General features: G+C 38.8%; 1 protein-coding gene across 3 annotated transcripts in view; it reads right to left on the bottom strand.

Annotated features, from left to right (window-relative positions):
* The window catches only part of mgmt (O-6-methylguanine-DNA methyltransferase), a 101587-nt gene that overhangs the window by 85983 nt on the left and 2869 nt on the right, over nt 1-12735 (bottom strand). The window lies entirely within an intron of this gene.

Genomic DNA, 12735 nt, shown 5'->3' with positions numbered 1-12735 from the left:
CCTGTAGAATGGGACTCCAACTTATAAGTTATTTTCCAACTTATTTTCAGCTAAATAAGGTGGAAGGGCTAGATTATTAGAATAGATTTAGGGTTATTTTAGATATTTTAGATATATTAGTGCATAATGCATATCTAAAATATTCTAAAGAAAATGCTTAGGAAGCTTGAACAACTGGACACAGTGCTACTTGATAAGCCATTGGCTGGTGCCTGTTGAACAGCCAATCCATTAGCTATGCTTTTCTTGGTGCTGATTGGCTGTGCCCTTAAGAGCGGAAGTAAGGAAGAGTGTAGATATTTTCTGTCATACTGCCAAAATGATTTACACTGCGAGTGTTTATGCATATTAGGGTATATTCAAACGATTAAAACAGGCAGCTGTAAGCGTTTTTGAGGGTCTAAAGTAATCACAGATTTTAGCCATTCACAAGTGATTATGGTCCGTAACCTTTGCGAATATCGGGAGTTCACTGTATTCATCAAAAAGTTCATTTATGTCAGAAACTCAATTCAGTGAGCAAACACGAGGTATAGATTAATTACACACAGGCTGATGCTTTCAAACCCGTGGTTTTGTTAATTATGATTTTCCACTTACAACTAATTAGAACATGACATTTAGGCTCTGAATATTATATAAGACCAATAAAAAACATTTCCTATAGGCAGATTTATAGGGTTAAGAAAAAGAACTGAATTACAAAAGGTAAATTGAATGGGATTGAATATTCTAAGTTATTGAAACTTACTTGCAGGCGACACGGTAAGCATGCAGGAGAAGGTGCTCTGGTCAGACAATTAATTTTCAACTCAACAGTAATGCAGAAATATTGTTTGTAATTGAGAATGAGTGGTATGACTTGGATAAAAAAGAATGACAAAAAGTTTCAGGTTCCGGCTTATTCCAAACATCTATTCTTTCATCTCCCACTGTATAAATTTGCACTACTATGTTCAACAAATGACAATGGCATGAATATTTTGCAAGGCATTTAACACTTACAAGTTTACCCACTGTAAAAGCAGCAGGTAAACTGCAGCAGCAAGCAAAAAAACTGGAGCAAAACATGAAGAAATCCAGAAATGTCTCACAACAGATTTTAAGTGTGTGTATGTGTATAGCACAAAGTGAAAGAGGAATCACAAGGGGCAGAGTTTGTGAAACAGTACAGATAGTTTTTCAAAAATAACTACAACAAAAAAGGGGGGTTTTAGAAATAGTCAGAAAAAGTTAGAAGCCTTAACAACCGTTTCAACTCTGCTTGGGCTTTGTTTAGAGTTCATGACAAGAATAAATGGATTTATTTATTTTTTCTTTTTGGACAAACCGGAGCTGGCCAGTACAGCACTGCACTTGGACGTGCATCTTAGCATGAGTAGATGCTTGGAGGAATTTGCCGATGGTTGAGTTGGCATCACTTAACAGCTGAGTTTCTCTCTGCTGCTGACCACCCCCCAGGTCAACGCAAGCAGGCTGACCCATATTTGACACTTAAAGACCCTATTGGGAAGGTCCTCTCTTAGCATGTGCATTACTCCAAAGTGGACCACAAGCTGTGTTGCGGATTCTAAAGCAGGCCGCCAATTCCATTAACTGGTGTACAGGACTTATAAATAAATAATATCGCCATTTAAGTGCCCCCCTTTTTTTTAAAATTGGCTTATCCTGTACGGTATTAATAATAGACATTTACTTTGTTAAACACACAGGCTGTCTCCCTCCCGCCTGCCGTAACAACGTGGCCCTAAAGTGTTTTTACACTTCTGCAGGTCACAGTTTGAGCAGCGTTTTATATTGGACATGTGAAGCCGAGGTTTACTGGAGTGTTATGACTGAGCAGGTCAGTTTTCAGAGGGCCGCTCTGCCTGCTAGTTTGTGGCTGTGTGATGGAAATCTCCTGGGTGCCGTTTACCAGTGGGTGTAAATACAGTAAAAGGTGTAAATACTCTCATTTCTAAATAAACCTCGCAGCAGTTTATAGCCGAGCGGTGGAGAACTCGGAAACCCACCAGCGGGCTCTGCGCTGAGACCCACTCAAACAATGGCCATGGCTCATGGCAATCTCTGTCGGCATGGGTGAGTGCCCAGCCAGCCCCTACTTGTCATTGTCTCTCCTTTCTATCCCTTCCCTCCCCCTTCCCCCCTAGCTCTCCCTCCTCATTTCGCCCCCTCTCTATTTCTCTGTCCTCCCACACCAGCTCTTTTGGCTCCCCAACACCACCCCGCGCCCCCCGCCTACTTTCTCTCGGCTAGGATCTCCAGGCCACCATTCCCTTTCTACCCCACCACCACCAACTCGCATCCTCCCACCTCTACCTCCTCCTCTACCCCTCTACATCTCCTCTTTCTCTCTGAGAGGATGTTCCAGACGCTGCACACTGACAGCTCGGGGATATTGTGTGTGGAAATGTTCCTGTTGGACCCGCAGGCCCTTACAATCTACCGGACAAAGGCTGGTGCACCTTTGCTTAAGGCTTGGCACCTTTGACCCCCTCCCTTGCTTGCGCTTCAGACTTGTCACCGTAGCTAATTTTTCCTCTCCGCCTTTCGCTTTAAAAGTTGCCTCAGCGACACAACGTTGACAGTGGTAAAACTTAATGTAATGCAGGACATGTTATGGTTGGTAAACAACAGCAAATATAAATAAATAAGTGAAAAAGGAACAACATCAGTGGAGCTGAAGTCTGTCACCTCTTGGTGCAATGGGGGATTGTTTTTAAAGAGCATATGGGCTGTGGAAGATGGAGCTCCTGCAACATTTCCAGACGCTTCAGTGCATCACAAGTCAACCCTCGTCATATGGTCTTTAAAGAGGCCAGACTGGCACATTACCAAGCCTTTTACATGAAATTTGACATTATTTTCTGAAATAAAGTAAGAAATACAAACTTTATCCTTGTTTTGCTTAAGTAATGAACGCATGCATGGATGGAATTGAGACTCTTACTGAATTGAGATTCTTACTTAAAGTAAAATTATCTTGATATCGCAATATCACAAAATAAATAATAATGACACACATTTATTATATTTGATATTTACTAAGGCATTGTTTTTATATAACATGACATGTTAAAATAAGTAGTAAGTTTTAAATCAACTCTTTGTGGGCACAACATTAAAGCTATTTTCTGCTATTTTCTTCATAGAGTAACCCTGAGGCTCACTAATATAAGCTGATTAACAACTTGTGTAAACTTGGGGTAATCTTGCTTATTTTACCTTTGACTGGAAGTAATATTAATATTTCGGAGTGGCCCAACCAGAGACTCAATTTGAATCTGATAGGGAGTCTGTGGAAGGAGCTAAAGATTTGGGTGATGGGAAGGAGGCCCGCCTTGGAGCTATTTACTAAATATATTTTTTTTTAAATACCAGTGGGAACATGAAGAAGTTGGACAGCAATTGTAAGGTGAATTTAAGTGTTGTAAAGACAAAGCATATATTATTTGATTATTATTGAGAAGGGCATAACTTTTAAGAGATATTTATCTCATTTCATATTTCACATTTATTGGTTAAATATGAATAATTCTAGATGTTAACATCCCACTGCAATAAAATACATTGGAATTGTAAACTATGATGATTTTATAAACAGTGCTACAAGATTACGTGGTGGTGACCAGCAATGCAGAGCGACAGGTGATGGGGGGTGGAGTGATGCTGCACCATGCATGCCAAGAAAACATTGTTAACATCACTATATTTTCTGACATCTCATTAAAATGACTTCAAAATGTAGGAATAATGCAAGAAAGACTAGCATGAAAGAAAACTTTAGCAGTTTGGAAACTGTTTAATATTTTTGGTGTAACTTGCTATTGGTAACAAGCTTGTGCTTGATTGTGATAAGAAAAAAATGTTCAATAATTGCATTTCAGTTGAAATAAACAGTACAAACCAGGTTAAAGTAGAACTGCTCTTTCATTATCTTTTGACTGCATAAATCATACTTCTTGAGTGTCCTTTGGCCATTTTCTATTCAATCACAGGTAAGGAAATAAGAAACTAATTCCAAACTAGCAGAGGATCTGCTGCACTAAAAAGAATATTTCCCCTGATACGAGATAGCGATTTGAGAAAATTTCTAATACTGTGCTCCTGTCACAATCAATTTCCAATTACCATAAATCATTGTTGCGTAAAGTGGGAGTCATCTGGAGTTCCACCTATTTTCCAACTCTAATATAAAGAATGAATTGAGCATTTATGTAATGTTGAAGGTTATTCCATCAATCAATGAAACAATGAGAAAAAGACAAAAAAAAAAAGAAGAATATTTGGCATCAAAATTGTCAGTTTTCCTGGAAACATCTGGCATCTCCACTTGCACAAGACTTCAGTAAGACTTTTTCTATCAGCTACAGATGTAAGAATGAAACAGGTTAACCACAGGATCTAATTGAAAGGGATCTGGCGAAGGGTGTAATGGTGTATCGCACAAAAAAGGGGAAAAACTCCGAAGTGAAGCCTCCATCCTCTGAAGCGTGATGGCGCTCATCCCGACTCGATCGGCTGTCACTTTTGACACAGCCTGCCAGAGTTCTCCTTCACCGATCATGGGTAACATGGCGGGTCAGAGGATGAAATAGAAAAGGCCAAGAGCCGTTCAATATTTTTCCTCAGCCTTATAGCTGCAGATACTTAACTCAGAGACGTCAAAGACTCAAGAGAGCATGAAAAAAGCCTAAAATGACTGTCTAAAAAGGGAGAAAAAATACAGCATGTCTCTATGAATGTCAAGATCCTGATGGTCTCTGAGCAAGAGGGTGTGATACAATTGTAAGCCACTTGCTCGATGCAGAGCGTTCAACCATTTGAGATCAGATGCCTATCTCAGTACTGGTAAGCTTTAAGAAAGGCTTCCTATTCCACTATGCGAGAGAGAGAGAGAGAAAGAGAGAACATTTTGTGCTCAGCTGTTTCGAAATAAAAACAACTAGGCCAGATAAACTGCTCTCCTGATATCCAGCAACTCTTATTAGCAAATGTCCACCGAAGAGGCCGCACGCTCAATCCAATACATAAAGGTGGTGGTGAAATACTGCAGAGGAGGCAACAAAGCACACAACAATTAGGTCTTCTCCCAGCTGGCTAGCCACAGGAGTCAGTGAAGGCATGTATTACCAGAGCCTTAACTCTTACTCCATTATGTAGTGTATCCACACCCCAACGCTGCAATGTTTATCTACAACAGAGTACTGAGCAGTTTCAAATAGCGTTTTTAGCCTCTATTCTCAAGTGCCACAGTAAGAGATTCCAATTACCCGAATGGTAAGGAGCCAGTGAGGGAGGCATAAAGTACATTAGGGATCCCCTGTAACTGCAGGGACCTTTTAGAGACTCAGCTGAAGAGGGCCAGGAGACTGAGGGGACAGTGACCCTGCATGGATAGCCTCTGTCAAAATTTGACCACGTCAAGCACAAAGGCATTATGGGAATCCAGTGTCACCAAGTCCTAATTACTGTCTGTGTTCAGAGCAAATTACTGCCTTGTTCCTCTGATTAGGGAGGAGGCTAATCTTCACCTGTGTACGCCAGCACTGTTGAGGGCCCTTGAGTGTTAGCGCTTCGTCTTCTGTAATTTATTTTTAAATCAGTGCCCGCTCCCAAGAGTTTTGAGTGTTTTGTTGTGAACCGCTTACCATGATCCCCACCGCCGCCCCCTCACCCCTAAATCCTTGACTAAATCCTTGTTTGGTGCCACAGGAAGATAAGCAATAACAACACTTGGGCATAATTGACTCGTACTCCTCTCCAAGATGTCAGAGCGGAATCATCTCTCTGCATATTGCCGTGGTATGTCGCACGCTATACACTTCTGTGCGTTGCAGATACAGAATCCAATCAAGTTCTAAAACAAACTTGCCTCATGTTGGAGAAACTTCACGGTCGACAGCAGAGAAAAGGGAGGGGGAACAAAAAAATGCAGGAGCTGCTTTTAGTTCTGAGCGGCAACTCTCATTTGGCTTCTGGGCTCACCCTGGAGGTTCTGCTTTGGAAAATCACAACATTTGCAGAATTTTATCAGAGCGAATGTCAGTGTCTCGTCTGCGTGGGCGGTTTACAGGTAGTGTGTTGCACAGGTGTTGGTTTACACAGGAAATGGCACATGCAGCCTGATTGGGAGGATCCCAGGAGACGGGGGCACAAACATAGAGCACAGATGGGTCCAAGGGCCAGTGGGAGCAGCACCTTAATGAATACGCAGCTGAGTACTACACTTCAAAACATGCAAAACAATATTCTGAGGCGGTCATAAAAATAGAACAAAAAAATAATCTGAATATCATTACACAATGAATAATTCATATATCTTTTCTAAAGGGAGTACGTCAAAAAGTCTCCCCACTGCTTTATTGATGATTTCATTCAATATTTCAGCAGTTTGCGGTTTGTATGACGAAGCATTTTAGTTACAAATGTAAGCAGTTTACTTAGCACACAAATGTGTATTTAGAGAAAGAAAGACTGTGCTAGACAAAGACTGGTACAAGATTAAAAAAATTTAATAATAACCCAAATGTCCAAATATAGAAGCTACGTTTACATATAAATTTACCTGAGGGGATTCCCGGCTATTGCTAAAGTCTGCCTTTTAGGGAACATTAAGCTTACGTGTTAAGCTGATGTGATGATGGAGAAAGAAAGATGGAATGAACCAAAGGTTTGTCACCATTTTTCAATACATAGTCACTCACTTGTCTGTGTTATTGCAAGTCAGACAACACCACTGGCACTGGAATAAAATGAGCTCTGGTGGCATGTTGAAAAATTATTCCTACCCTTCTCAGTGCATGTGTTTTGGATCTAATGATATGCACACACATTTTTAAATCAAATATCTGTTCTAGTATTTAAGCTTTATCTATGTACTCCAAATTCAGAAAAGTGCCAGTACACATGCAAAAACACAGCAGAGGACAGCCGATTCACAAAACATATATTTTGGTCTAAGCCACCAGCTCCAAGACTTTTTCAATACAAGATGATCGTACTGTTAGAATATTATCCTTGCTTAATATTTGGGCTGCACAATATATCACATCACAGTTGTCATCGCAATATCAATGTGTGCAATATTGCAATCGCAAAGGAATGCTTTGGCTTGTAGCTCAGTAAGTTATTAGAGTTCAAATGTCGTTCATTGACCCTGTGTATATCAATAATGTATTTGGCCAGGGGAATGCACCCTGACTTCCCTCAATGACCACACCCTGTGTGTATTTTTATTGCCCTAGAAACTTTTAAGCTAACAGAGACGGCTGAGGAAATTGCAAAAGCAGATTTAAAAAGATGAAGAAAAGAAATCTGACAAAAATGGGTCAACTGTAACTGATATTGCCATTATAATATAAATTTTCAGCAACACATACCTCTGGCTTCTCAACTGCAAAAAAAAAAACTGCACTGTACACAATTCTTTAGTCTTTGCTTATTCCTTTAAATCTTCATTCCAAGCTCAGACTTTCTTTTTTATCTTTTAAAGTGTATCTTAGAAACCTGTTTGCGACGTTTGGATAAAATCTAGGAAGTTTACCAGGACACAGCACATCCTAAAATTGGTCTGGCAAAGCCTTTGGTCAAATTAAATAGAACAGATCCAGAAAGGAACCGTAGTGGAAAATAAGTTGTGGTTGTGGTTTCCCGACGTGTGAGCACATCATGTAAACAGACCCCAACCAGGGAAACACATTTACCATACCGCTATTCAGCGCAAAGCAGGACATTGATTCACAACACAACACGAGTGTGAGAAAAACGATAAATGCATCACCTCAGATATTTCACACCAGCAGTGGTAGTGTGTAAAAGCTGTTGTGACAGCTTGGGTATTAGAGCTGGGTAGATGGAAAATGTCTGGCTGCTTATGAATGCCAATGCGACTGGGGTGACGGGTTTGACACAAAAACACTCCACCTCAGAACAATTAGGCTGTTCTCAGGCCCCATCCAGTGTTGTCGGTGATAATGGAAAGCTGTGAGGATAACTGGTGATAAATAGACTTTAACACCCTCCTCCTTAAGAACAGTGCGGTCCTGCAGTCCTCTCATATGCTTAACTAATCATGACCATGGCCAGCAAATTTATACAAAAGACTAATTACTGTTGTACTTCACTTCAGTCTCAAAGGCCTCTTATAGAAGGACTTGGGGGTTCTCCTGCCTCCTTTCTCCTCTTGATGGTTATTTTTTTTTTTTTTTAAGTAGGCCTCATGCTAGACAAAGGCGTTTAAAAATTTGTGATTGCTTTCATCCGCTTTAATTGCATTCAGAAATGGCATTTCTGCCACATAATGCACTCCTATTGTTTCAGAATTATCTGACTTGGGGAGTAAAATCTACAATATTTGATGATGCTCCCGAGCTAAATCGCCTCTTGAAATTGAAATATGCCGCCGAAATGCAAAATAATAATAAAAAAAAGCAAGCCTTTGCAGCTGATATACTGGAAAGCTCCTTGGCTTTCTACAGAATGCTATTATTATGCATATCCAGGTAGAAAGTTAATTAACCCAAAGCTTAAGCTAATTATGGTAGCAGAATGCTATCAACCAAACGCTTTCAGTCAGACAGCTGTCCAGAATTTCATTTGCTAATCATTTGTCTTTTGCCGGAGCATATGGTACATTTCCCCGCTATCACAGCAACAACAAACAGATGAAAATCATTAACTAAAAACAATGTGCAATGTGAAAAAAATCAGACACAGATTTATAAGGCTTTGTGTCAGAAAAAAAAATGGGGGGGGTTGATGGTGGGGATTTATGGCCTGGTAAGTATAATGATAATTTTGGTTTTAGCCACTTAGGATTTTAGGCTGATCACATGACCTGAGTGTGCAGGGAATTCGCATGCACAAATATATTGTTTATATCTATATGCAAATGAGAGAGAAGTGTTTATCCGTGTAAAATTAATTACAATTTTCTATAGAGGCTTATGCAAAGAGCTTGCTCTTAACAATTTTTAGCTTCTAACACATTTTGTGCCAGTTTTTTTTCTCAACATTTTTATGTTGTTAAAACAAGAACTCCCCCAGCTCAGAATTAAATCAATTATTTTCCAAGAAATGCTTCATACTTTATTTTTTTTCTTTTCATAAAAACACATCACATACGGCTGTTAAAGGGTGATTGATATCAGCATTGCCTTGCGACATTATCAGGCAATAAAGGCTACTCAGGTTCTAATGCAACATGTCATACACCAGCTCCTGTAGTACATTTCTATTGAGGACCTCACAAGCTAAATTGCTTTTTTCCCACTCCCCCACATCTCAGCCAGCTTGACAGACAAATTGATCAAAGCATTGTAAAATAATATGCTCACAAAATGTCTCGGGGCAGGAGTCCAGACCTTTTTTCATTTTTCACCCTAATAAAAAAGTGCTCCATGATTTCCTCTGTATTGCATGTCTGTGCTCTGTGTGAATGAGGCAAGAAGAATCATATTTCAGATAGCCGTAATCTCCTGTAAACAAAATGCAAACCTTTTTTTTTTTTTTTTTTTTTTTTCCTCTGTGACTGCCGAGGCAATGCTAAAAACTAAAAAGGGGTAAAAATGGTTAAAAGGAAGGCTGGTGTGTTAAGGCCCCAACAGGGGTTGTTGAGATGTAATGAATTTGTTCATCTGATGGCGCCTTCAGGGCTGTCGTTAGACTGGCAGAGGAGGCTGATTTCAGGAAATGCTTCTTAGATCAGTTAGGAAGCAAAAGGGGCTTGAGACATTTCTATTATAAAGAGCTGACGGTCACGGTGTGTAAGCAATACTTCAAGGGCGTTTAGGTAGGTATAATGGCATTTATCAATATCTATCTATCAATGCCAGAAATGCTTTTTTTTTTGTTTGTTTGTTTGTGCTAAAGCTGCTTCAACACCAAACAATATTCTTAAAAGTATTACCCTTAAATCATCTTATTATTTTTTCCTCTTTTATAATTTTCCTTTTGCTTTCCTTTGTTTACCATTGTTGCTGGTATGGCTCATCACCAATTCAAAACAGTACCTATTTTAAATCTTGCGAATATTTTAATTTTAATTTATTCTGGTTTTGATCCTTGGGTTAGTTGGCTGCACGTTTCTTTACAGCAGATTAAGAGTAAGTCACAGAAAATGAACTTTAATTGACGGTTTTCAAAGCAGGTATCGTGGTTATAAAATGTCCTGCGGGGATCAGCTCCAACTCGAGCCCAAATAAGAGCGTCATACAAAGAGACAAACTGATTGGCCCCTAACATTTTTTTCAGTATGTTGAACCTTACTTTTCTGGTATGAAGTGTTGCTGTATTCTTTCTGACAAAAAAAAAAAAAGTTATATGTAGAGCCAATATTGGATTAATTAGGACAAAACCATTAGGCAATAGATAAGTCGGCATATACTTAGAAAATAAACACTTAAAAATTTGACTTTTCTGTTTAGAAAAACAAAAGAAGAGATAATATTTCATAGAAGTTTTAGTTTGTTTGTTTGTTTTATGGAATGTGTACATTCAATCTAAACAAGGATCAGATAATTCAACAACCTAGTTCAATTTCTCTCAGCGTTGTTAGTTGCCACAAGTTCTGATTAGTTTTTACTTAAAATATCTGGTTCAGTCTGGATCTAACATTTCTTTGAGCTTGTTGTTTAATTTTAGCCGGTTAGCTGCTAATTCTTTTACAACTGAAACAAGGAGTACCAGACAGGCGTAAACTGGTCGGTTTGACTTTTATTTCTCGCTCAGCCACTCAAATGGGGATGAAACTATGCACATGGTAGGATGGAGTCACTGTGTGGTGGGAAACACTTCTCAATGGGGAGATATGATCTGATGTAAAACATACTACATGCTATCAGCATGTTGCTAATATTTTAAACATATAGATTGTTATCTATGTGTTTATATATTTATATGCCATCAGGCATATTCACTCCTTCATTGTTGCAGATACGTGAACATTACTGAGTTTTTTAAATCTTTCTCCTACATCAGAGTTTTGGGCTTTAGGATGCTCTTGCAGTTCCTGCTCTGTAGCCATGGCTTGTTGGTAATCTTTGGCTCTTCCTGTTCATCTGCCACAAAATACCTAAGAACAACGTTTGCCTTTTCAGCTAATGAGAGCCAAAAAGGTTCTTCTCCAAGCATATTTGCTACGTTACCAGTTTATACTCATTTCCAACTTTGGGAGTTGGAAATGTGTTTACCGCTTTTGATGAATCCTTAAAGAATTGATTATTTTGATAACTCTGGTACAAATAATAAGTAATAATAAGTAATTAAGTCCTGTCTATCTTTATTATATTTTCTCATCCTTAATATTTATGACAATTTAACAAGAGCGTAAATAAAAATTATTAAATAATTTTAAAAAGGCATTCAGTAATTCAGGTATATGGTATGAACAATGTTTTTTACAGATACAAACAAAATGGCAACACAAGGGTATAAATTTGGGGTCCTGATTGTCTTTTTATTACTGTAGTAGCCTGTCCACATAATTGCTTAAATCAGATACAGTTATTAAATTGACAGAGTCAATTGTGCAACAGGACAAATATCTCACTTTTCCTGTTTGGCAGAAGAAATCTGACCTGACACTGCAAGGGATTCAGACCCACCATGGTGTTGATTTAGCTGCCATGGCAAGACACACACACACAAAGAAAAACAAAAAAAACAACACATACACGGTTCTGTAAACCTATAAATGCACTGTAGGTCTTTCTTTGTTTTATGCATGGATGTTATCTATTTTCTTATCCAAAATATGTTCTTAGAGGTCATTTATCACAGTGACTTCCTAAGCCTGTGCAACACCACATCCAAAGCTGGCAAGAGCCTTGTTTAGTATGTCATAAATAAATCAATGGAAATGCCTGATCTGAACTATTACAGCTACAGCCAGGCTTTTCTGAGATCTACATGAAAAGCCAGTTGCGAAGATAAGCTGGTATTTTGTCACTTTATCTCGCCTCCCTTAATGCCTGTTTACATAGAGTAACTCAACATATCTGAGGTGGCTCTGCTTCACCATCTCCTACAACACTGACAGCATATTCTACTGGCCAAGATAAAATCTAAACATTTTCCTAACGATTTCTTGCTCTCACCTTGGAGAACATATAGACAGTGATGCGATCGCTCCCACTTATGACCGACATCGCAAATGATATTAAACTGAGGAATGATCTAGTGATGCGAATCATTAAATTCATTTGCATATTCTTACTGAACCTGAACGCACAAATTAAACCCCGTTCGCAAGTCGACGGAGAAAGGTGCCCGCGCATGGTTACAGGACATCTTCCATAATCAAAATTCCATATTATTAATTTTCTCACTTCAACTCATTAACAACAAGTGGAGTGTTTTTGCTGCTTGATGAATTTTGGGAAATAGCAGACAGTCGAGGAGGAAACACATGTTGAGGTGTAATATACAAGGTCATTAATGGGTTTCCATAAATTAGAATTTAAACGGACATTTTGAAAGGGATAACTTCTTATCCGGATGCATTTGAAATGGTTTAATTTCCCAAATCATTCAAGTTTATCAAATGTGAATCTGTGAAACATGGATATTTAATTTCAATCTAATCAAAACTAATCTAAGATGTAGGACGTGGACCTTTAAAACTAAGGAGTAAGTATCTATTAGTGCTGACTTTAATCAGTTTCAGTCGCTTCAGTAAGAATGTCTATATTCTGACAATTTTGAGGGATGGGAAGGCCATGAAATGCAACCACA

The sequence above is a fragment of the Gambusia affinis genome, linkage group LG13 (genome assembly GCF_019740435.1).
Source record: "Gambusia affinis linkage group LG13, SWU_Gaff_1.0, whole genome shotgun sequence".
Taxonomy (NCBI): Eukaryota; Metazoa; Chordata; class Actinopteri; order Cyprinodontiformes; family Poeciliidae; genus Gambusia; species Gambusia affinis.
This window is presented reverse-complemented; position numbering and strand designations above follow the sequence as displayed.